This window comes from Capra hircus, chromosome 5 (assembly GCF_001704415.2).
Source record: "Capra hircus breed San Clemente chromosome 5, ASM170441v1, whole genome shotgun sequence".
NCBI classification, from domain to species: domain Eukaryota; kingdom Metazoa; phylum Chordata; class Mammalia; order Artiodactyla; family Bovidae; genus Capra; species Capra hircus.
This window is the reverse complement of record NC_030812.1, coordinates 53,067,574-53,089,616: the sequence shown is the minus strand read 5'-3', so window position 1 is coordinate 53,089,616 and position 22,043 is coordinate 53,067,574. Positions and strand designations below refer to the sequence as shown.

Here is a 22,043-nt window from a genome sequence, read left to right as displayed (position 1 = left end):
CTGTTTCTATATCTCAGTTAGTGTGACTGATACTGCAGTGATCTCAGGAGTGCAAATATCTCTTCCAGATATTAGTTAAATCTTCTTTGGTTATATACCCAGAAGTGGAGTTGCTGGATCATTACAGCAGTTCTACTCTTAATTTTTTGAGGAACCTCCATACAATTTTCCACAGGGCTGCAGCAGTTTACAGTGCCACCAACAGAGTGCCACCAGGGCTCCCTTTTTTCCACATCCTCACCAGCATTTGTTATCTCTGATCTTTTTGATAATAGCCACTATACTTTTAAAATTTATATTTTGTGACATCAGCATTTGAAGATTTTATACTTTAAAGTAATTTAAAATGTTTCAAGGTTTTTGTTAATTTTTAACAAAGATAGAAATTCATTTTGAGGTGTAGAAGAATCTCATACTTGGTAAGATGTGACTGGGCCTAGATGTATTGTTACCTTGAGCTCTATTTACTCACATCTCATAGTAATGTCTAATGCCTTTGTAGAATTTAAAGAAAAAAATGAGAAATGATGGCTTCTATGTTACAGCAGTGAAAAGTCCATTAAAATTACCATTAATATTAAAGTTCCAATGTTAGTATTATTGATTATAATAGTAGATGGAAAGTACAAATGATTGTATTGTAACATGCGCTAAGTCGCTTCAGTCGTGTCCATCTCTTTGTGACCCTATGGACTGTAGTGTGCTAGGCTCCTATATCCATGGTATTCTCCAGGCAAAAATACTGGAGTGGGTTGCCATGCCCTCCTCCAAGAGATCTAGATGCAGAGGTCAAACCCACATCTCTTTAGGTTCCTGCTTTGGCAGGTGGGTTCTTTACCACTAGTGCCACCTGGGAAAGCCCATCTTGTGACATATCCCAAGGTATACTTGTTTGTGTGTGTCTGTGTGTCCACAGATGGCTGTGGGGTATGAGAGTAGGAAAGCAGCAGGGAGGAGTTACTGATCAGTATGCCATGGTCTGAGCTTCTATTAACTGGCCAGTTTAGGCAAAGATACTGAGGTACTGAGGCTTTACTCAAATAGAGAAAGTGGATGCTGGTATAACAACTGGAAAGCTATCAACTCTACTGAAATAAAATTGTGCCTGTGGGAAAGAAGGGAAGAAGATGTATTTGAGTCCTTGTGGGAGTAGAATCTACCAGAACTGGTAATTTGATGTGATTGTAGAGAAGGGGAGACAGGATTGCTGACTCTGGCTTTGAGCTGAGTCTCTGGCAGAGGCTGCTACATTTACTAGAAAGCTATGAAACTGCGTGCATGCTGAGGGTGATGGTGGGGAGCTAAGAGGAGTCAGAAGTTCTGAGCTAGAAGTTCTGAGTCAGTTCTTTCTCTGAATGTGTTTCCTGTATTGGCTGAATACAGGAAGATCTATTAACTGGACAACAGTCAAAGAAGGAAGTATCTGAAATGTTCCCTATACTCAAATCATGTTTCCAATAGTTCTGCTCTAGTATTATTGAGCTGCTGTCATCAGCAAAAGAGGAAATCTGTTGAAATGGCAGAATACCTCTGTATTTTGGGTTTAGGACCCCTTTGCTCCCATTATATTTTCCTGTGGTATTTTGAAAGTTTGGAAGAATTAGCTTATGCAAGAAAATTTAACTAAGGACTTTTTTTCCTTCTATGCTTATCAAAGTTAAAAAGAGATTTCCTTTTTCATTATAACTCTGAGGGATAATTAACTCAGGGAATAAATTTGGGTTGTTATCTTCTATTATATGCTGATTTCAAACTCTATTATAATTCTAGAATTCTGAAAATAACGAGATCACAATTATGCTTAATGAATGTTAAGAGTATAGTACTCTTTCCAGGAAAAGAATAGGAAAAAACCAACAACCAGATGGGAAAAGCAACCCATTAAAAGATTTCCATTGTGTTTGTGAGGTATTTGATTAGGCTTTTGACTAGTTCACTGCTTTTCCTCACCCAAATATCTATAACTGAGCTTTCCACTTTGCAGAATTTCTTACATTTTTTATGCAGATTAAAAACTTGCATCTTCCCTATTAGCTCAGTTTTTACTCCTTAGTCATAATGTAGAAAACATCAAAATCTCACAGGGGAAATATGTGAATCCTGCATGGAACTTGGGAATAATGTTATAAACAAATTTCATGGCCAAGAACCCATTGTCATGTTTCAAATGCAGAATTAATAACCTGTTCCAATAGCACACATGCTATTTATCAAGGTTTTCCCCTGAGGCTACTTTCTGTCTTTCACTGTTTTGTCCCTGAATTATTGAAGAATTTTGGAAATTGGAAATTAAAAAAAAAGAAAAACTCACTCTACCACATTTTTGGAATTACTCTTGAGTAATTATAACCTTGGCAAAGGTTAGTCACCTTCAGCCACTTTCTCCCCTGGGCTCTTGGTGAACGAGTCTGTTTTGCATTTGGCTTTTCTTTTCTCAAAGGTTTATGTAATAAACATGACTGTCTGTATTACTCAGATGATAATTTTTTAAGGATTTAATGTTGTTGTAACAATAAGCAGAGTCATACAAAATAAGTACAAAATGTATTGTTCATACTTCTGCCATTCTAATTTTTATAGCTCTTATGTTATAGTTATTCTCTTGATAATATAATATTTATGTATTAAACAGATATATTTTTGTATTTCTCTTTTTATTTAACTTTAGAACATTTTATAATACTAAGTAAAAATATTAATCACACGTGAGACCTTTTCAAATTTAGCATTCTTGGTATAATTAATATGGTATGTTTGCTTAATAAAGTTAATAATAATTGATTTGCATAGAATTAGGTCTTGTCATTTGGCATTATATAAAAGTAATTGATAAAGCAAATGACTGTTGAAATTTTATTCTTATGCATTCCGAAAAAATATTACTTGAAGTATGTCTATGGAATACATAATGAAGTTATTATTAATTGATTGATAACTTATGTTACATCAGGTAATTTTACCCTAAATAAATGTACTGAACACTTACTACCTACTAAGCACTTTTCTGCGTTGGGACAAAGGTATTTGAAGAGTTCTCAGTAAAGATGTCATATGCTTTTGATTTCTGTAAATACTACATTAATTCCAAAATCCATATTACAATTCATTTAGTGTTTTAAAACTTCAGTGTATGTCTAATATTGTACAAGACAAAATTTCCCAGTGCTTTTATTTTGTTTCATTTTTTTAACTTAAGATTTTAATAGAAGACAGAAAAACACTGAATGTCTTATTTTGTAAAAGCATCTGCATCATTTAGTTAAAAAAATTAGAAGAAATGTCAAGAGATTATTTATGTTACTTTCTGGTTATTGAAACCATTATATATGTACATTTAGAAACGCAGCCTATTAACATCTTTGGAGATTGTATTTTACAAGTCGTTGCTTATTGCGTAAGTCTAAATAATGTCATCTTTCGTATGGGAAATCAAACTCTCATCTACTAACCATAGAAAGGCTGATCTGCCATTCAGTGGAGAAAAATGTGTGTCTTGGCTCCAAATAACAAGAATAACCAGAATTGGAATCTAGGACCCAATATTTACTAACTATCTGACTTAAGTAACCAAATCTGAACCTCTGTGTCCTCATGCTTTAAACATGTATCATAATAGTCTTATCTTATAGGGTCCAGAGAATGAGGTCATGAATGTCAATTGTTCTGTAAAATTAACGTACCTAGAATATGGGAAACACCCATTAAATGATGGCTCTTCATTTCTATAAAGCTTATTGTAAGTTCGTAAATACAAAGACTCACCATCAGATACCACATTACACTCTTAGGGGAGGACCCTTTGTGACAGAGGGCAGGCATTTACAGAATGGCTGGGCAAGTAAGCTGTATAGTGTGTGATTAGGCAACAGGATGAAACTATCTGCCTCTCAAGGGGTTCAACACATGGCCTTGGCCTGTTTATTATTGTTCATAACTGATTGACTAGTTAGTATACCAGGTGAAGATTCACTGACATTTTAATTTATATATTAGTTTTGCAGTATGTTCTATTCATGATGTTAAATCACACAATGGTCCATATACTTGAAAATGTGGTTGTAGCAACATCAGAGAAAGAGAATCAGAAGGTTAAATTTAGCAGTTTAAATTGCCAAACTTGGTTACCTTCATTGACCCAGGGTATAATTTAAGCCAAGTTAACTTTACACTGTAAAAAGTATGAACTAATGGCGCATATCAAAGCAAGTCCTTCAAGAAGAGACAGTGCTACCTTTTCCCTGATTTGAGAGAAGCAAGAGTGGGAGGGCAGAGTAGAGAGTCTCTTGAGATATGTATGCAAGTTTGCTTCCAGCTGAAAGTTAACTATCAGTTGCCTCGATTCTCATCTCTGAGCCCTGAGAAGTAGCACCCTCGTGTTCTCTTTCTATTCAGGTAACTTTTAAAGTATACAGCTTGTACCCATGTTAAGCTATACTTTAAATAATAGACTTTTTTTATTCCCTTAATATCAACTGATTTCATGTTCTACGTTTAATGAAAGAGAGTGAAAAAGTCTGCAATTGTTGGCTAATAGAAAAAGATTTTACTTTTGAATGGTACTGGGTTAAGGGTAATGAGGTATTATTCTATGCTTGTATTATGTCAAAAGATTTTTAAAATGTTTTTATGAAACTAACTATTGTCATTCTTAAATCTCTTGGCTGAAAGATGTATTAATCACACTTACTTAATACAGTAAGTCAGCCAAGTTGTCATTAGTTAAGAAAATTTTAAACTTTATTTAATATTGGAATTTTGAAGGAACTCTGAATCTTTAAATAGTAAAATTTTATTTTTACTTGATATTAGATAACAATATTAGAAGTGATCTTATTTTTCTTATTCTAAATCATAATGTTTATAAACATCTATGTGTACTTTGCTATAAAACTGTAAAAATGAATTGGGTTTTATTATAGGGCTTAGGTAATTTATTCCCAAAATGTTTGGAACTATATTATGGAAAGATATAAAGTTATTGTGTATGATGCTTCTGTATATTTATATGTAATTAAAGACATTGACTATTAGTTTTACAGTTTGAAGGCTGGTTTCTCAAAATAAAAATATCTACTCTATACATTTACAGTGTAATCATATTCTGTACTGAGTTCTCAACATAAAGAGATACATTTCTTAAGCCACTGGGGCCGTAACTTAGATGAATGTATTTTCTGTTCTTTCTAAAGTGTCTGGCCATTGTTATCTTTATTCAGCAAATATCCAAGGTCAAAAAAACCTTTTGGTTGTATTTAGGCTCACATGATAAAGACAAGTAAACATCAAAAGCTAAGTGTAATTGTGGTACTACTTATGCAGTTTTCTATTTATATTTCTCTTGAACTGAAATTAAATGTCAGACAGTGATAAATGATTTTGCTATTGAAATTGGGAATTCATAGAAACCTTGAAGAACCATCACATTTTATATATGAGAAACTGAATCCAGGAAAGGAAAGTAAAAACAGCTATTGAAAGTTTTGGGACTGGTAACAAAAACTCTATTTGCTGGGTGACAAATAGAGTTAATGATTTCTTAGGCAATGTTCATGTTGTTTTTGAAGAGGAAATCATTTTTAGTCCTCAATACATTTCCATTTGGAGGAAGAGCTAGCTAAATAAATACTGGCATTTAAGGTGTAGTTGTGCAGTGATATTTTCCAGATTCACCACAAGTGTGGCTGAAACTTTTGTTACCAATTTATTACAACTTATATAATCTGTGTCTGTATATGGATTTGCTTAGTTATGTTTATGTTCTCAAGGTTAGAGAAAATAGTTTTGTAACTTCTCCTTTTGTTACACACTAAAGCCATTCTGACAGGTTCATAATTTGTAAGTTAAATATTCAGATTGCTGAAGTTTCATTAATTAATTAAGGAAATACTAAATATGAGGAAAATCAGCATATGCAGATATATATGAGGCACCTTCATTTAAAGTTTGAAACAATTTGCACGCAGTCTAAAGATAAAACAATTTTTAATTATGATGATCAAAAAACCAAAGTTTGAGCTCTTAGCACACTTTTCAATTCATCTTTTATAATAATAAAATGTTTATATTCAGAACTTGGCTTGCACTTATTAATATGTAGACAAGAGTCTAATTTACTGTGCCCATTGGATATTTACCTACTTCTCACTTTTCTACTGAGAGTATGCAAACCAAATTACCATAAAAAAGTTTGTCTCTGTTCCTTTAGTTCATTATCAGATCTACTCCAGGAACTGCTGAAAGGACCACCAAGGTCCTTTGACAGTTACCCATAAATATTAACACACAAGTATATACAGACACACATGCACACACACATGCACGCATGCATACAGACACGTAAGATCTATCTAGGGAGGAAAATAGAGCATTGATGCTGTCAATTCCATAAAGGATGTAGGTGTTGGAAAACTTTGCTTAAAATCCCTGCAACATAGTTAACTTGCTTTGCCCATTATGGGCAAATCACATAACTTGTAAGAGCCTCTGTGAAGTAAGCTATAAACGGGGGTTATAGCTTAGGGCTTCTGTAAGGAAGCATAGGGCTTCCATCACTTGTTTAGTTTGAAAATCATGTGAACTTATATAAAAGTAGATTCTAAATTCTTATTGAGCACTTCCTAAGCCTTCGGTTCAAACTAGGTGGCTTGAAATACAGAAATGTATTCTCCCTCAGTTCTGGAAATAAATAAGTCTGAAATAAAGCATTGGCAAGGCTTTCTTGAAATCTTGTGGAAAAGGATCCTTCATTTCCTCTCCCAGCTTCTGATAGATGGAGGTGTGACAGCATATCCAATTTATGCATCTGTGTTGCTATGGCGTTCTCCTTGTGTTTGTCTTCATGTGGCCATCTTCTTATAAGGACATGTGTCTTCTTGAATTAGAAGTCCATAATGCTTCAGTATGCAGGAGACGCAAGAGACATGGGTTCAATCCCTGGGTCAGGAACATCTGTTAGAGTAGGAAATGGCAACCCACTCCAGTATTCTTGCTTAGAGAATCCCGTGGACAGAGGAGCCTAGTGGTCTGTGGTCCATAGGGTCACAAAGAGTCGAACAAAACTGAAGTATCTTAGCACAGGCACACACACGCATGCATACATACTTCAGGATGATCTTATCTTAAAAATAACATCTACTCTGGCCCTATTTCCAAATAAGGTCATGTTCTGAAATTTTGATGATTAGGACTTAAACATGTCTTTTTTGAGGGACACTGACTAATCCATAGCAGTTTGCGTTTTGATACTCCTCAAACTCGTGTCCTTCCCATGTAAAAAATGTGTTCACCCAATCCCAATATCCTCAAGGTCAATCATTACAGTATCAACTCTAAGTACCAATTTTATCTAAATCAATTTTGGGTGAGGCTTGGCATATAGTCCAGCCAGGGAAAAATTCCTCTCTATCTGTGGACCTCTGAAGCCTGGAAAACAAGTATTCTTGTTTCCAAAATATAACAGTTAGAGAAATATAGAATAGGCATTCCACTTTATAAAGGGAAACATTGGAAGGATAAAAGGACTGCCGGTCCAAACTCTAAAGCGGGTTTTCTTCCCTCAGAGTCCTTCTTGCTTGACTTTATCCTATCTCTTTCAACAATGTTTCTGCTGTTGTAAAAATTTTTAAACATGGTCTGCCTTGTGCAATTCATGGGGTCCAAGCCATCAGACTAGAAGGTTCTCCACAGAGCTTTCCTGGATTCTTGCATCTCAGCCCCTGGCTTCTGAGGAGTTGCTTGATTGGATCCATGAGTCAAACACCTAATCCCGTTAGTAAATGGTTGTCCTGGACAGTTTCCAGAGCACACTATCTGGATAGGCTGAGGAGTTTTCCAATCATAAGTTCTAGTTCCTTCTTGCTTAACAATTTCTGCTTCACCTTTTGTCTAATCCCATTTTACTATCCAAGTCAGGGAGTTGGTTCCCAGGCCTTGCCTCCCAGTTGGTTGGAAGTGACAACTCCAGCTCTGTGTCCAGTTTTATTACTTAAAATTTTTACTTTCCACCCAAAAGAAGAATACAATTCAGTCAAGTTCTCTGCCACAAGGATCATCTTTCCTTTGGTGACCAATAACATATATTTTCTTTTTCCTATCTGAAACCTCAGCAAAGACATCTTGAACATTCATATTTCCAGTAATATTATGGTCAAGACAATCTAAACTTTTACAGTCAAGATCCTCAGAATTATTCTAGCCTCTATCCATTACCCAATTCCTAAAGTGGAAAAAGTGAAAGTTACCCAGTCGTGTCCAACTCTTTGTGACCCCATGGGCTATATCCTGCCAGACACCTCTGCCCATGGGATTCTCTAGGCAAGAATACTGGAGTGGGTTGCCATTCCCTTCTCCAAGGGATATTCCCAATCCAGGTATCAAACCCAGGTCTCCTGCATTACAGGCTGAATCTTTAGCATCTGAGCCATCAGGGAAGCCCACCCATTCCAAAGCTACTTCCAAATGTTTAGGTATGTTTTATAGTAATATTTCATTTCATGGTACCCCCAAATTTTCAGCATTCTCCGGAGAGACAATCCCAAGAGATTCATTTCAAAGACTTGGCTCATATGATCATGGGGCCTGGCAATTCTGAAATCTGTAGGGTAGACTGGCAATCCATATAAGAATTGATGTTGTAGTCTTGAGTCCAAAGTTCATAGGGCCAACCAGCAAGCTGGAAACAGGCAGGATTTCCATGTTACAATCTTGAGGCAGACTTCTTTCTTCAGGAAATCTCAGTTTTTGCTTGTATGGCCCTCAACGGATCAAATGAGGCCCACCCATATTGTGGGGGGGTCATTTTCTTCACTGGAAGTCAATTGATTGTAAATGTTAATTATATCTACAAAATACTCTCACAACAATATCTCAACTAGTTTTTGACCAAACAGCTGGGCGCCCTATAGCTTAGCTGAGTTGATATATCAAATTAACTGTTAATGGTGGAGTGTAAAGGGGAAAAGATACGGAGAAGCATTTGATTTTTTTAAAACAAAGTGCCTCTTTCTTCTTGTCACTTTTTTTTTTTTTCAGTTAAGAGTTGACTGGAAATTTTCTAGGAAAACTATAATTTACACTTTTTGTCTTTTGCCTCCTTGGTCTTCCTTCCTTCTTTTATGACTTATTCTCAGTGAGATATAGACTGCTTAGAAGGTCTTGGAGGCTTGACTGTATCCGTGTGTGCTAAGTCACTTCAGTCGTATCTGACTCTTTGCAACCCTATACACCATAGCCCTCGAGGTTCCTCTGTCCATGGGATTCTCCAGGCAAGAATATTGGAGTGGGTTGCCATGCCCTCCTGCAGGGGATCTTCCAAACCAGGGATTGAATCTTCATCTCTTATGTCTCCTGCATTGGCAGGCGGGTTCTTTACCCCGGTGCCACCTGGGAAGCCCCTTGAATCTGTATAGTAGAGACCAAAATCCATGTATAATGCATTTGTCTATCTCCTACCCATCCAGGTAGTTCTGTTAAAATAACTTGAAGATCATAACTGTTCTTTGTAATATAACTTCATTGTCTACATGTGCCTCTACCTCTCTCTCAATTGAAATTGCAATGCACACTGCAGCCTCAGGGCCTTTGCATGTGTTCTCTCTTCCAGGATCTCTTCCTTCATTCAATTTTATATTGTATACTGACACTTAATTTTGATTATTTGTTTAAAAGTCACTTTCTCAATGAGGTTAGCCCTATGAGGTGTTCTCTGACGAACAGATTTAAAATTGCAACTTCCTACTCCTAGTTTTTCATTACTTCCTTTTGGGTTTCATTTTACTCCATAAAGGTTGTCATCATGAGAAATGCCTTTCATTTTACTTTCTGTTTCTTCTTTTCCTTCACCTGTTTTTCTACTGGAAAGTAAAAAACCATGAGAGCAGCAGTTCCCATCTGTTTTGTTTATCACTTATTCACCGTGCCTGTAATAGTGCCAAGCACATGTACATAAAATAGTTCCTCATTGAATAATTAAAGTTTGTCTTAGCTCAAGTACCAGTGTTTTGTAGATGCACTTCATAGATGGAGACCCATGCTTTGCTCTTTTATTGCTCCCCTTCCCTCCTTCCCCATGCCCTGTAATAAAAGCCTTTCTGGGACTTCCCTGGTGTTCCAATGGTGAAGACTTCACCTTCGAATGCAGTGGGTATAGGTTCCATCCCTGGTCAGGGAGCTAAGATCCTGCGTGCCTTGTGGCCAAAAGACCGAAACATAAAACAGAAGCAGTATTATAACAAATTCAATTAAGACTTTAAAAACAGTCCACATTAAAAAAAAAAAAAACTTGAGATTTATCATTTTAATTCATGGTTTTATATTATTATTGTCTATAAATGTTTCATATATAATATTTTATGAAGTTTTTATTAGTTATCAGACCTCATATTACTATTTTTTTAATTTTATTTTTACTTTATTTTACTTTACAATACTGTATTGGTTTTGACATACATTGACATGAATCCGCCACGGGTGTATACGAGCTCCCAATCCTGAATCCTCCTCCCACCTCCCACAGACCTCATATTATTGATGTACTGAATTAGTCCTTTTACTACATGCTTTGTTTATTTGAGGTGGTTCACACGTATAAGTTGAGCTCATCCAGTTTAAATCTGTATAGTCCATTCTGTGAATATACATACTTTATCATTCTCCTATTGATAGACATTTAAATTCTTTCTAATTTTTAAACTTTTATTTCCATCCTACTATAAACATTGGTTTACATGTCCTCTTATGCACAAACATGCACATCTAAAAGAGAAATTGATGATTATAAGATATGTATAGCTTCAACAAGCAGTTTTTTAAGTGTGGACGAGTAACTGCTGCTCCACATTGTGTGCTTGTTTGGAAGCTATAGATACCTAAGATGTAAGCCATGGAGTAGCTTCATTTGATTTTTTTTTTTTTTTTTTGCAAAGTTCTGCCTGTGTCCCTTTGGCTCCAATGTTAAAAAAAAAAATCTCAAGTGGTGATAGGCAACAGGTTTAATTTTCTTCCTCCATTAGAAGGGATTAAAGAGGGTACAGAAGATAGCCCAGACCAGCACCTGGCTTGCATCAATGAGTCAGAGTTTTATTTTAATTGCACTGGGTCTTCCTTGCAGTGTGTGGGCTTCTCTACTTGTGTGTGGGCTCTGGAGCATGCAGGCTCAGTAGTTGCTACACTCATGAACTGACCTGCCCCGCAGCATGTGGGATCTTATTCCCCAAAGAGGCCTCGAACCTATACCCGCTGCATTGGAAGGTGGATTCTTAACCACTGGAAAGTCCCCAAGCCAGGCTCTCATGTCTTCCCCTTTGCATGGAGCCCTTTGAGGCCCTTCTGTCATGCAGAAGATGAACTTCTGCTTCAGTGACTGATTCCGGCTCCAGATTCCAGCAGCCTCACTGTTTCACCACACTGTGCTTCTGACAATGAAGATGTTTATTGTCGCTGTTGTTACTGTTATTACCCTTTTGGTTAGTTATTTAATTTGGTTTTCTCTTTGAGATTTTATTTTTCATCACCATTATATCCAATGCAAAGTTACAGAAATAACTTGATCTAGGGGCTCCCTTTTTACTAAAGTTGTTCAGTTAAGTTCAGTCACTCAGTTGTGTCTGACTGTCTGCGACCCCATGGACTGCAGCACACCAGATTCCCTGTCCATCACCAACTCCAGGAGCTTATTCAAACTCCTGTCCATTGAGTCAATGATGCCATCCAACTATCTAATCCTCTGTCTTCCCCTTCTCCTCCTGCCTTCAATCTTTCCCAGCATTAAGGTCTTTTGAAATAAGTCAGTTCTTCGCATCAGGTGGCTGAAGTATTGGAGTTTCAACTTCAGCATCAGTCTTTCCAATGATTATTCAGGACTGATTTCCTTTAGGATTGACTAGTTGGATCTCCTTGCAGTCCGAGGGACTCTCAAGAGGCTTCTGCAACACCACAGTCCAAAAGCATCAATTCTTTGGCACTCAGCTGTTTTTTATAGTCCATAATTGAGGCTAAAGAGGCTGGCATTTCCGTATTGTAACAAAATAGATCTGCTTTGTGTTCTAAATGTGTGGGTTGCAAAAATGACATTATTGTATAAAAATCAAAGAGCCTTTCTTATATTCTTACCTAGGTGGAAGGCTGTAGCATCTCTGTAATAATATGAGTTTGTGGGATTAGTTTACAATAGTCCTAGGGCTTTAATTCAAAAGCATTTTAGGATCTAGTCTGGAGAAGGAAATGGCAACCCACTCCAGTACTCTTGCCTGGAAAATCCCATGAACGGAGGAGCCTGGCAGGCTACAGTTCGCAAAGAGGCAGACATGACTGAGTAACTTCACTTTCTTTCTTTTGGATCTAGTCAACTATTTGAACCAAAGCTTTAATAAAGCTGTGAAATTCTGCACTATAAAGCATAAAGAAGTTGGCTCTGACTTGGGATATTTTGTAAGCAAGAAGTTTCCATTTCTATTACTGCTTTCATAAAATAACTTAAAAGGCTCTTATATAATTTAGGAATTTTGAGCAGTGTAATAATCATGTCAGGATGATATCAGACATAATCCTCCCACATGTAATAAACTTAACCTGTTGGATAGAATTTTTAGCATTTTATATCTGAGTGTAGAAGAGCATGTTCAAGCTGGTTTTAGAAAAGGCAGAGGAACCAGAGATCAAATTGCCAACATCCTCTGGATCATGGAAAAACCAAGAGAGTTCCAGAAAAACATCTATTTCTGCTTTATTGACTATGCCAAAGCCTTTGACTGTGTGGATCACAATACACTGTGGAAAATTCTGAAAGAGATGGGAATACCAGACCACCTAACCTGCCTCTTGAGAAATCTGTCTGCAGGTCAGGAAGCAACAGTCAGAACTGGACATGGAACAACAGACTGGTTCCAAATAGGAGAAGGAGTATGTCAAGGCTGTATATTGTCACCCTGCTTATTTAACTTCTATGCAGAGTACATCATGAGAAACGCTGGACTGGAAGAAATACAAGTGGAATCAAGATTGCCGGGAGAAATATCAATAACCTCAGATATGCAGATGACACCACCCTTATGGCAAAAAGTGAAGAGGAGCTAAAAAGCCTCTTGATGAAAGTGAAAGAGGAGAGCGAAAATGTTGGCTTAAAGCTCAACATTCAGAAAACGATCATGGCATCCGGTCCCATCACTTCATGGGAAATAGATGGGGAAACAGTGGAAACAGTGTCAGACTTTATTTTGGGGGGCTCCAAAATCACTGCAGATGGTGATTGCAGCCATGAAATTAAAAGACACTTACTCCTTGGAAGAAAAGTTATGACCAACCTAGATAATATATTCAAAAGTAGAGACATTACTTTGCCGACTAAGGTCCATCTAGTCAAGGCTATGGTTTTTCCTGTGGTCATGTATGGATGTGAGAGTTGGACTGTGAAGAAGGCTGAGCGCTGAAGAATTGATGCTTTTGAACTGTGGTGTTGGAGAAGACTCTTGAGAGTCCCTTGGACTGCAAGGAGATCCAACCAGTCCATTCTGAAGGAGATCAGCCCTGGGATTTCTTTGGAAAGAATGATGCTAAAGCTGAAGCTCCAGTACTTTGGCCACCTCATGCAAAGAGTTAACTCATTGGAAAAGACTGTGATGCTGGGAGGGATTGGGGGCAGGAGGAGAAGGGGACGACCGAGGATGAGATGGCTGGATGGCATCACGGACTCGATGGACACGAGTCTGAGTGAACTCCGGGAGATGGTGATAGACAGGGAGGCCTGGCGTGCTGCGATTCATGGGGTCACAAAGAGTCGGACATGACTGAACTGAACTGTAGATGAGCAACAACCAAAAATAATGAGTTAGTTTTGGCATAATTAATATTGAGCTTTTCTTTCTGAGAGCAATTGGTAAATAGATTCACTTTTTGTTGAGACTAATTCTGGAATATACCAGTAGGACCGTGTCATTAACTTAGAATAAATGCTGAAAATGAGACTTGTGATATAGAACAAAATTAAATCTAACTCAGTAAAGAGATAGCCTGTGTTACTTTTAAACTAGACTAGTTGCCAGTGAATATGGGTATTTTTGGTCTGCTAGTGTCCTTATTAAATTTTTTTAAGCAATAAAACATTTCATACTAATGCTTAATAAATACATTTTTTTCTCTTCATCATAGGCTAAAATCATAGAAATAGTGAATAGCTGTTTCATATAATTTAGGAGGATATTGGTAGCCATGAAGAAAATATCACAATATCCATTTCTCCCCCATAACACTGAACTTAATGTTGAAAACACTTTGTAAAGATGAGTATTTCATTTAGTGTATCAGTTCTTCAAATGGCTTCAGTGTCTGTTGGACTCTGCTGTGACATTTTCTGCAGCATCATTGGTTATCTAACAGAGTCAACTTTTTCTGTTAGCTGTCTAAATATACCAGCATCTCTTTTACTAGGAACCTTTGCAAAATATTGTTGTTGGGATCATTTTTCTCATTTCTTTTCACTTGACTAAATCATCTCATTATTCCAGACTCAACCAAAATATATTTATGATCTCCTCAGCTGGTTTAATTTGTACTTCTAAGTGCAATAGGTATTATCATAGATGAGTTTTTCTCAACTAAAGTTTGATGAAAAAAAATTAATTAATTAAAAAACCTTTGATGAGAAAATTAAAGCTAATGCCTTATATCCTGGAATGGATTGAGATGCATAATATTTATGTAATATTATTAGAACTCAGAAAATGGTCACTCAAATCACTGTCTGTGTTTCAAATAACACCAGCTGAGAAAAGTTGCCACAGATTATTATAATTTTCCTTCTTATTGTTTGCTATCTCCAAATAATTGTATATTCTGTGAAGTTATGGACCACATCTTGTTCTGTCATGGTAGCCCTAATGCTAACACTTTGAACTCCTTCCATGTAGGAGTTCCTTGATAAATATTTGTGAAATGAATGATAGAAAGAAGTTTCTTCTGGAAGAACTTTGATGAAATAAGGTAATTTATATCACAATATCCAAGGAGAGATAATATGAACCCAGGTCATATATGAATTAGTGTTGATATTTGAAGGATCTAGTCAGGTGGGGAGAGTGGTTATAATCTATGGTTATAGTCCTGAGCTCTCAGGTTATTTTATTCATAAGTTAGCTAGTCTGGGTCAGCAAGAATGAAAATGAATAAGGCCACATGTCTCATTATCCAGCAGGCTAATGAAAGTTCCTTTCGGAGTAGTGATGACAAGGGTTCTAAGAACAGCAAGAGGAGAGGGGCTCAAATGGTATTCAAGTAACTACTAGTTTTATATTTGCAAGTGTTCCTTTAGCCACTGAATATTTGTATCCTCTCCAATTCATATGTGAAAGTCTTAACCCCCAAGTAATGGTTTTAAGAGATGGGACCTTTGGCAGGTAATTAGGTTATGAGGTGGGAGATCTAGTGTGATGGAATTATTGCCCTTGTATGCAGAGGCAGCAGAGACCTTGATCTGTCTTTGCCTGTATCCATACACCATTGTTAGATAGCATCACTGACTCATGGTTAGATAGCCTCACTGATTCAATGAAATAGCGGAGGACAGAGAAGCTGGCATGCTGCAGTCTATAGGGTTAAAATACTCAGACATGACTTAGTGACTAAATAAGAACAAATGCACCAAGAAAGGCAATGTAAGCACACAGTGAAGAGGCAGTTTTCTGCAAATCAAGGAAAAGGCTTTCAGTGGAACCTGACCACACTGGCACCCTGATTGCAGCTTCTAGCCTCTAGAAGTGTGAGAAAATAAATTTCTGTTGTTTAAGCCATCCAATCTGCCACCCAATATATGATACTGTGTTACGGCAGCCCTCATAGACCAATACACACAGCAAGTCATATGGCCAAGCCCCGAGTAAATGTGAAGAACTATTTAAAGAGGTAGATACCATAGAAAGGGGGAATAATTTCTGGCCAATTTGGCTAATTTTGCAGTCTACCATAATTGCATCATAGTCTTTAAATAAATATGCATGTTTAGTTCAGTTCAGTTGCTCAGTCGTATCCAACTCTTCTGTATCGTAAATTAGTGAATTATGCTTCTTTTGGGTATAATTTTTTTTAAAAAAATGCTACTACTTTAGAATAAATGACCTGGAGCCAAGTATCCTGATGTTATTCAGTGCTTACACATTATGCATGTACTCTTTAAGGGCTCTCCAGGACTATTATGTGTTTTACTAGTTTTGCAGATTAGTTCATATTTCCTAGTGGTTGTATACATGAGTCCAAATGACAATGCAAGTGAAATACTGATTAAATCCGCCTTCACATAATCTGTTCAGAACTTAAAATTTCTATTATTTCATTGCCAATTGACCTTCAGGCAAATTGTCAAGAAATTTATGAGGGTAGCAGCATGAATATGTGTTCCCAAATGTCTCTTGGGTAAAATATGACTCATGGTTTTCTTGCTCCTGAAATGATTAAGCCTCAAACCTGAAGTTGACAGCAGAGTCATTGTACAGATTGATGTTCTCAATGACTAATATTTGACAGAGTTTGCTTCTGATTTATTATGCTGCTAGGTAAAAACAATCTACCTCATTTTTTAGTATTTTTACTTTGCTCTTTCACTAATTGGATGAAAAATTCAATTTCTTTTATATTGAGAGACATATGCATTTTTAATAAGTTAATCATTTTAAATTAAACTTTTATTCTTTAAAAGTATAATTTTAATGTTTTTTTAGTAGGCTGATATAGTTCTGCACTTCTTTTTTAATGTCATGTAGCTGCTGATTTTTTTCCTAACAGCAAGCCTAATACTTTTGTAAAATCTATTTAGTAATTATTGGATTTTTACTATCATTTATTTATTCAAGCACAGAAAGTGTACTTGAAAAACAATAATTGACAATTAGGTCAGCCTTTAATAATAACTGAGCTTGAAATTCTAGAAAACAGAAAACTAAGAAATCACTTTTTTCTTACTCAGAATTACTTTTAGAGAATTATGTCACATTAAAAAAGGAAACAATGCAATAAATAAAAATAGAGAAAGAGGAGATAATATATAGTTCCTTCCTACAGTATTTTCATCTTCTAAGCAGATATTAGAACATTGGTATTTATTATATAGCTTATATACCACAGGTATTTTTAATAAATGCAGGTTTCAAGGAACATTTACATAAATTAGAACATTTCTTAAAACTGAAGTGAGTCTCTTATAGGCTGTATATAGCTGAGTGTTTTTGTCCATTTAGCCATTCTATACCAATTTGATCTGCTTACATTTAAAGTGATTATTGATGGGAGAGGATTTACTAACACCATCTTGCTAATTATTTTTTGGCTACTTAGTAGCTCCATTATTCCTTTTTATTCTTGCTGTCTTCTTTTATGAATTTATGATTTTCCTTAGTAGTGTGCCTCAATTTGACTTCCAGGTGGTGCAGTGGTAAAGAATTGGCCTGCCAATGAAAGAGATGTTAAGAGACTTGGGTTCAATCCCTGGACTGGGAAGATCCCCTGGAGGAGGAAATGCCAGTCTATTCAAGTATTTTTACCTGGAAAATTCCATGGACAGAGGTGATTGATGGGCTACAGTCCATGGGGTCACAAAGAGTCCAACAGGACTGAGTAACTGAGCACACATACCCTGTGAGTGTTAAGTTGTTTCAGTCCTGTTTGATTCTTTGCGATCCCACGGACTGTAGCCTGCCAGGCTTCTCAGTCCATGGGATTCTCCAGGCAAAAGTACTGGAGTGTATTCCCATGCCAAGCAATCTTCCCGACCTAGGGATGGAACTGCATCTCTTATGTCTCCTGCATTGGCGGTTGGATTCTTTACTAGTGCCCCCTCTTGATCTTTTGTGTATTTTCTGTAGGTTTTTGCTTTGTTTTGACCATGAGACCTACATTAAACATCGTATAGATGTTAACAGTCTATTTTATTATGATAATTTAACCTCTGTTGCATAACAAAATACCCTCTCTTTCCCACCCCCCACATTTTATGTTTGGGATGTCAAAATTTACCTCTTTTTATGTTGTGTGCCCATTAACAAAGTTTTATAGCTATTATTATTTTTAGTAAGTCTTCTCTTCTCTCTGTCCCTGTAGCTACTGCTTTGTGATGGCTTGTCTAGATTACTGCAATAGAATTTAACTACTTTGTTGATATATCCTCTCTCTTCCTTCAACCATCTTCTCTGACTTACCTCTAGGATTATTTTCCAAAATGCAAACTAACTAAATCATTCCCTTGCTCTAAACACAGAACATAAGTTCCAAAACTTTAAGATGAATAGGCTATTTGCCCCTCTACTTCTCCAATCATATCATGGTGTCATGTCTCTCATTTCCAGGACATACCAACTGGCATTTTGTGTGTGTGCGTCACCTATTACCACTCCCAATCTCAGTCTACTTCAGTCCGGCCCAGAAGCTCCCATTCATCTTTCAAGACTCAGTTCCGCCAAATCAGTGTTATATCAGCTCTTCTGGAGACTGTTTCTTGACTATCGCCATATAGTCTAGGTGATCCTCCTCTTAGTTTCATAGAAATCTGAATTTACCCATCTAATGATGTTTGCCATACCATAATGTTATCATCTATTTCATAACTTGCTTCCTGGATTGAGTAATTTTTTAGGCCTGGAACAGTGCCTTTATATCTTAGTCATCTTTATGTTTCTAATGTCTGGCCCATTCTTTGGCAGGAAATGAGATACCCAGTAAATGTAAAGTGAGTGAATGAATGAATGAATGCTGGAAACAAGATATGAAAAACAATGTTCTGCTTTGATTTCATCATCAGGGCAGAATTAGAATAAAGGAAGAAGCTTGATAAGGCTTATCTCTAGGAATAAAAGCTCAGAATAGAAACTCATTTCCACTTTAATTTTAATCTGAGAGAGAGGCAGGATCTGTAATTGAGGACCAGCACAGTTAATACTTTATAAGCAGAGAATCTTATCCATTTTTATCATTTTTCCTCTTCCCACAGGGATGATTAGTAATAACCTGAAAAAGAAAGGAGTTTTGTGTTTAGAAGCATTGAGGAAAGGCAGGTTTAGGGAGACTCTCCCACTTTGATGTCATAATTGCAAGAGCAGAACTTTTTAAAGGACAGAGAGGCAATAGACAAGATGATAAGAAAACAGACTGAGTCCCTGGGACCCATAGCCAAGAAAACATGAAGCAGGGGAGAAGTGAGTTTGTCCTGAGAGCTTTCAAGAGCCTTGAATATTACCATATGTAAAATAGATGACCAGTGCAAATTCGATGCATGAAGCAGGGCACCCAAAGCTGGTGCTCTGGGACAACCCAGAGGGATGGGGTTGGGAGGGAGGAGGGAGAGGGGATCAGAATGGTGGGACACATGTATATCCATGGCTGATTCATGTCAATGTATGGTAAAAACCAACACAATATTGTAAAGTAATTAGTCTCCAATTAAAATAAAGAAACACTTTTTTTTTTTTTTAAAAAAAAGAGCCATGGGGCTCAGCATGGTAGAGCATGGGGGACACTTTCCAGTACAGCATTTTCCAGTTAACCAAATTTGAAAAACGCCCTTGAGTTTTATAGGCATTACAGTGGAGTGGGTTACCATTTCCTTCTCCCTGACCCAGGGATCAAACCCCTGTCTCCTGTATTGGAAGGTGCATTCTTAACTGCTGAGCCACCAAGGAAGCCCTACTCTTCAGAAGCAAATAAAACAAAATTCCTTCTCATTTTACTTTTATTGACTACATTTTTGTTTATCCCACCCCTGAATAAAGATTCTTTTTCATAATACCCTATTTAATTTTGTTATAAAGGGCATTGATCTGTAATTACCTTGTTTATATTTGTAACTTTCTTTTTGCCTCTCTCCTCCACTAAAACATACATCCATAGACTGAGATTTGTTTTGTTCAGCACTGTAGCCACTGTTCTCGGAGAAGGCAATGGCAAGCTACTCCAGTACTCTTGCCTAGAAAATCCCATGGACGGAGGAGCCTGATAGTCTGCCGTCCATGGGGTCGCTACAAGTCGGACTCAACTGAACGACTTCACTTTCACTTTTCATTTTCACGCACTGGAGAAGGAAATGGCAACCCACTCCAGTGTTCTTGCCTGAAGAATCCCAGGGATAGAGGAGCCTGGTGGGCTGCCATCTAGGGGTCGCACAGAGTTGGACACAACTGAAGTGACTTAGCAGCAGCAGCAGCCGCCACTGTTCTAGGTACCTAGTAGGCTTTCAATTGATATTTGTTGAATGTTTACTGAATATGGAGTTCGGTTGCTATTAATAAACTCAGTTTTTCTGACTCTTTACCCTTCACTTGACTTTACAAGGACCTCAGATTCTCCAACAAGTCTACAGCCGACTATTTCTGGGAATCACATGAGATCAAAGAGAGATCAAATGAGTTTTTCCACAACTGTTTCTCACCATTGCTAATACCCTCAGTGGAAACATTGCCTATATAAAGGATCTTGTCTCTTGATGCTTCCAAAGTAACGATTCTGCAGGACACAAAGCTTAGGTGTAGGCTATAATGGCAAAAATGCCCCTTGTCCATATCTTCACCAAAGTTTCTCATCAGAATCTCAAACTTTTGCTGTGTACAAAGCTTCAGTCTCTCAGGAAAACAGATACTTTAGCTTCTGTCTTGAAACTCTGTCCACTGGAACCTGCAGGCTGGACAGTATGGACACCATGCCATCCATCTTGTTTATTGTTTTACTCTCTTCTGAGTATCTATATATTCTGCTCTCTGCCTATAGCCACATGGCACAAGAAACAAAAGAAAACAGAGCTGTCAGTTTGTGCAAATAGATTCCTAGAATCATCGTCAGTTCACTAGCTCTGTAAGAATAGTTTAGAACCTCAGTTTTACCTGTATCAGAACAAACTCTCTGCATAAATAAATATACTGTTCTTCTCTGAATCTAGAGGCCTTTATGGCTCATCACGAGCAATTTTTAAAAATAGAACTGTTTCAAAAATTGTAGAAAAATTGTTGACAACATTGTTTCCTAACCAGATTATCTACTATAATAATCTCCCTGTTCATCAAGAGGAGCATACAAATTAGAACAAGGTATAATCATGGTGAAGGCTGAAAAGGGATGAAGAGTAGTTCTCAGTTTGCAAGCCCCTTTTTAAGGTCAAGTGTGACTGAACATAATATTTCAAATAGTGATTCAATCTACAGCATTTCATAATCTCTTAGATGTGAATGCAGATCACTCTGTTACTCAGCTGTGAGAATAACTGGAATCAATGACAGTCAGGTTATTTTCTTCTTAAGTCCTTGAAGAACATGGCTTAGTCCCAACTCCTCTCAGAATAGGGTTCGAATGAAAGATCTAATTACTTCCACCTCTTAGAAGGTCCTGTGTAGAACCATGAGACCCCAGGAGTCCATAAACACAGCTTCATTCCTCAAGGTCGGTAGTGATAAATTTTGTCTGTTTAAACTCAACTGAACTGGGTAAAATTAATCCTAGAAATTCAAAAATGTTTGACAAGAACTCAGCTGGCCTTTTGCTTTTTGTGAGACCAAATTTCTTTTATCTGATTTAGTTTAGTCCTTTGTGAATCCTGCACCCTATTTATTGAAATAAATTCAACCTTTTAATCTAAATCCATTGAATAGATCTAAGCTTTATCGTTATCTCTGGATAATGACTCTAGCACCAGTGTCTATTGTAGGATTGCATGAGTAACAAACTATATGTTAGAGTTATTATGTTATTTTTAAGGGCTAGTTTATGTAATTGAATATTCGTGGATTTCTCTATCTTGAGAGCTAGGAGAAGTGAAATATTTTAAAAATAGTGTGAAATTTTGCATATCCTGCAATACTCAGCTGAAGTTTCTGGTATAGGCATTAATAGAGAACATAACTTATTCATGGTTCATGGCCTCAAGATACTTATAGTCTCCAGTAGGAGAAAGACATGAGTAATTTCAAAATCAAAATATAGTATGCTATAATCAAATAGCTTTATTTGAGAATTTAGGCTGATTTTTCTTTCTGAGAAACAATTTTATTATTTTATTTTACAAGGCACTGTTTATTTGTGTGGAA

The 22,043-nt window shown here is 36.8% G+C and overlaps 1 protein-coding gene across 3 annotated transcripts in view; it reads left to right on the top strand.

Moving 5' to 3' along the window:
* The window catches only part of SLC16A7 (solute carrier family 16 member 7), a 194,113-nt gene that overhangs the window by 72,058 nt on the left and 100,012 nt on the right, over positions 1–22,043 (top strand). The window contains exon 1 of one of the 3 annotated variants that reach the window (XM_005680254.3): positions 4,197–4,392. The exons of the other annotated variants lie outside the window; for them this stretch is intronic. The gene's annotated coding sequence lies outside the window, so the exon portion shown is untranslated. Of the gene's footprint in view, positions 1–4,196; positions 4,393–22,043 lie in introns of those variants that run through there. 3 annotated transcript variants of the gene reach the window in all.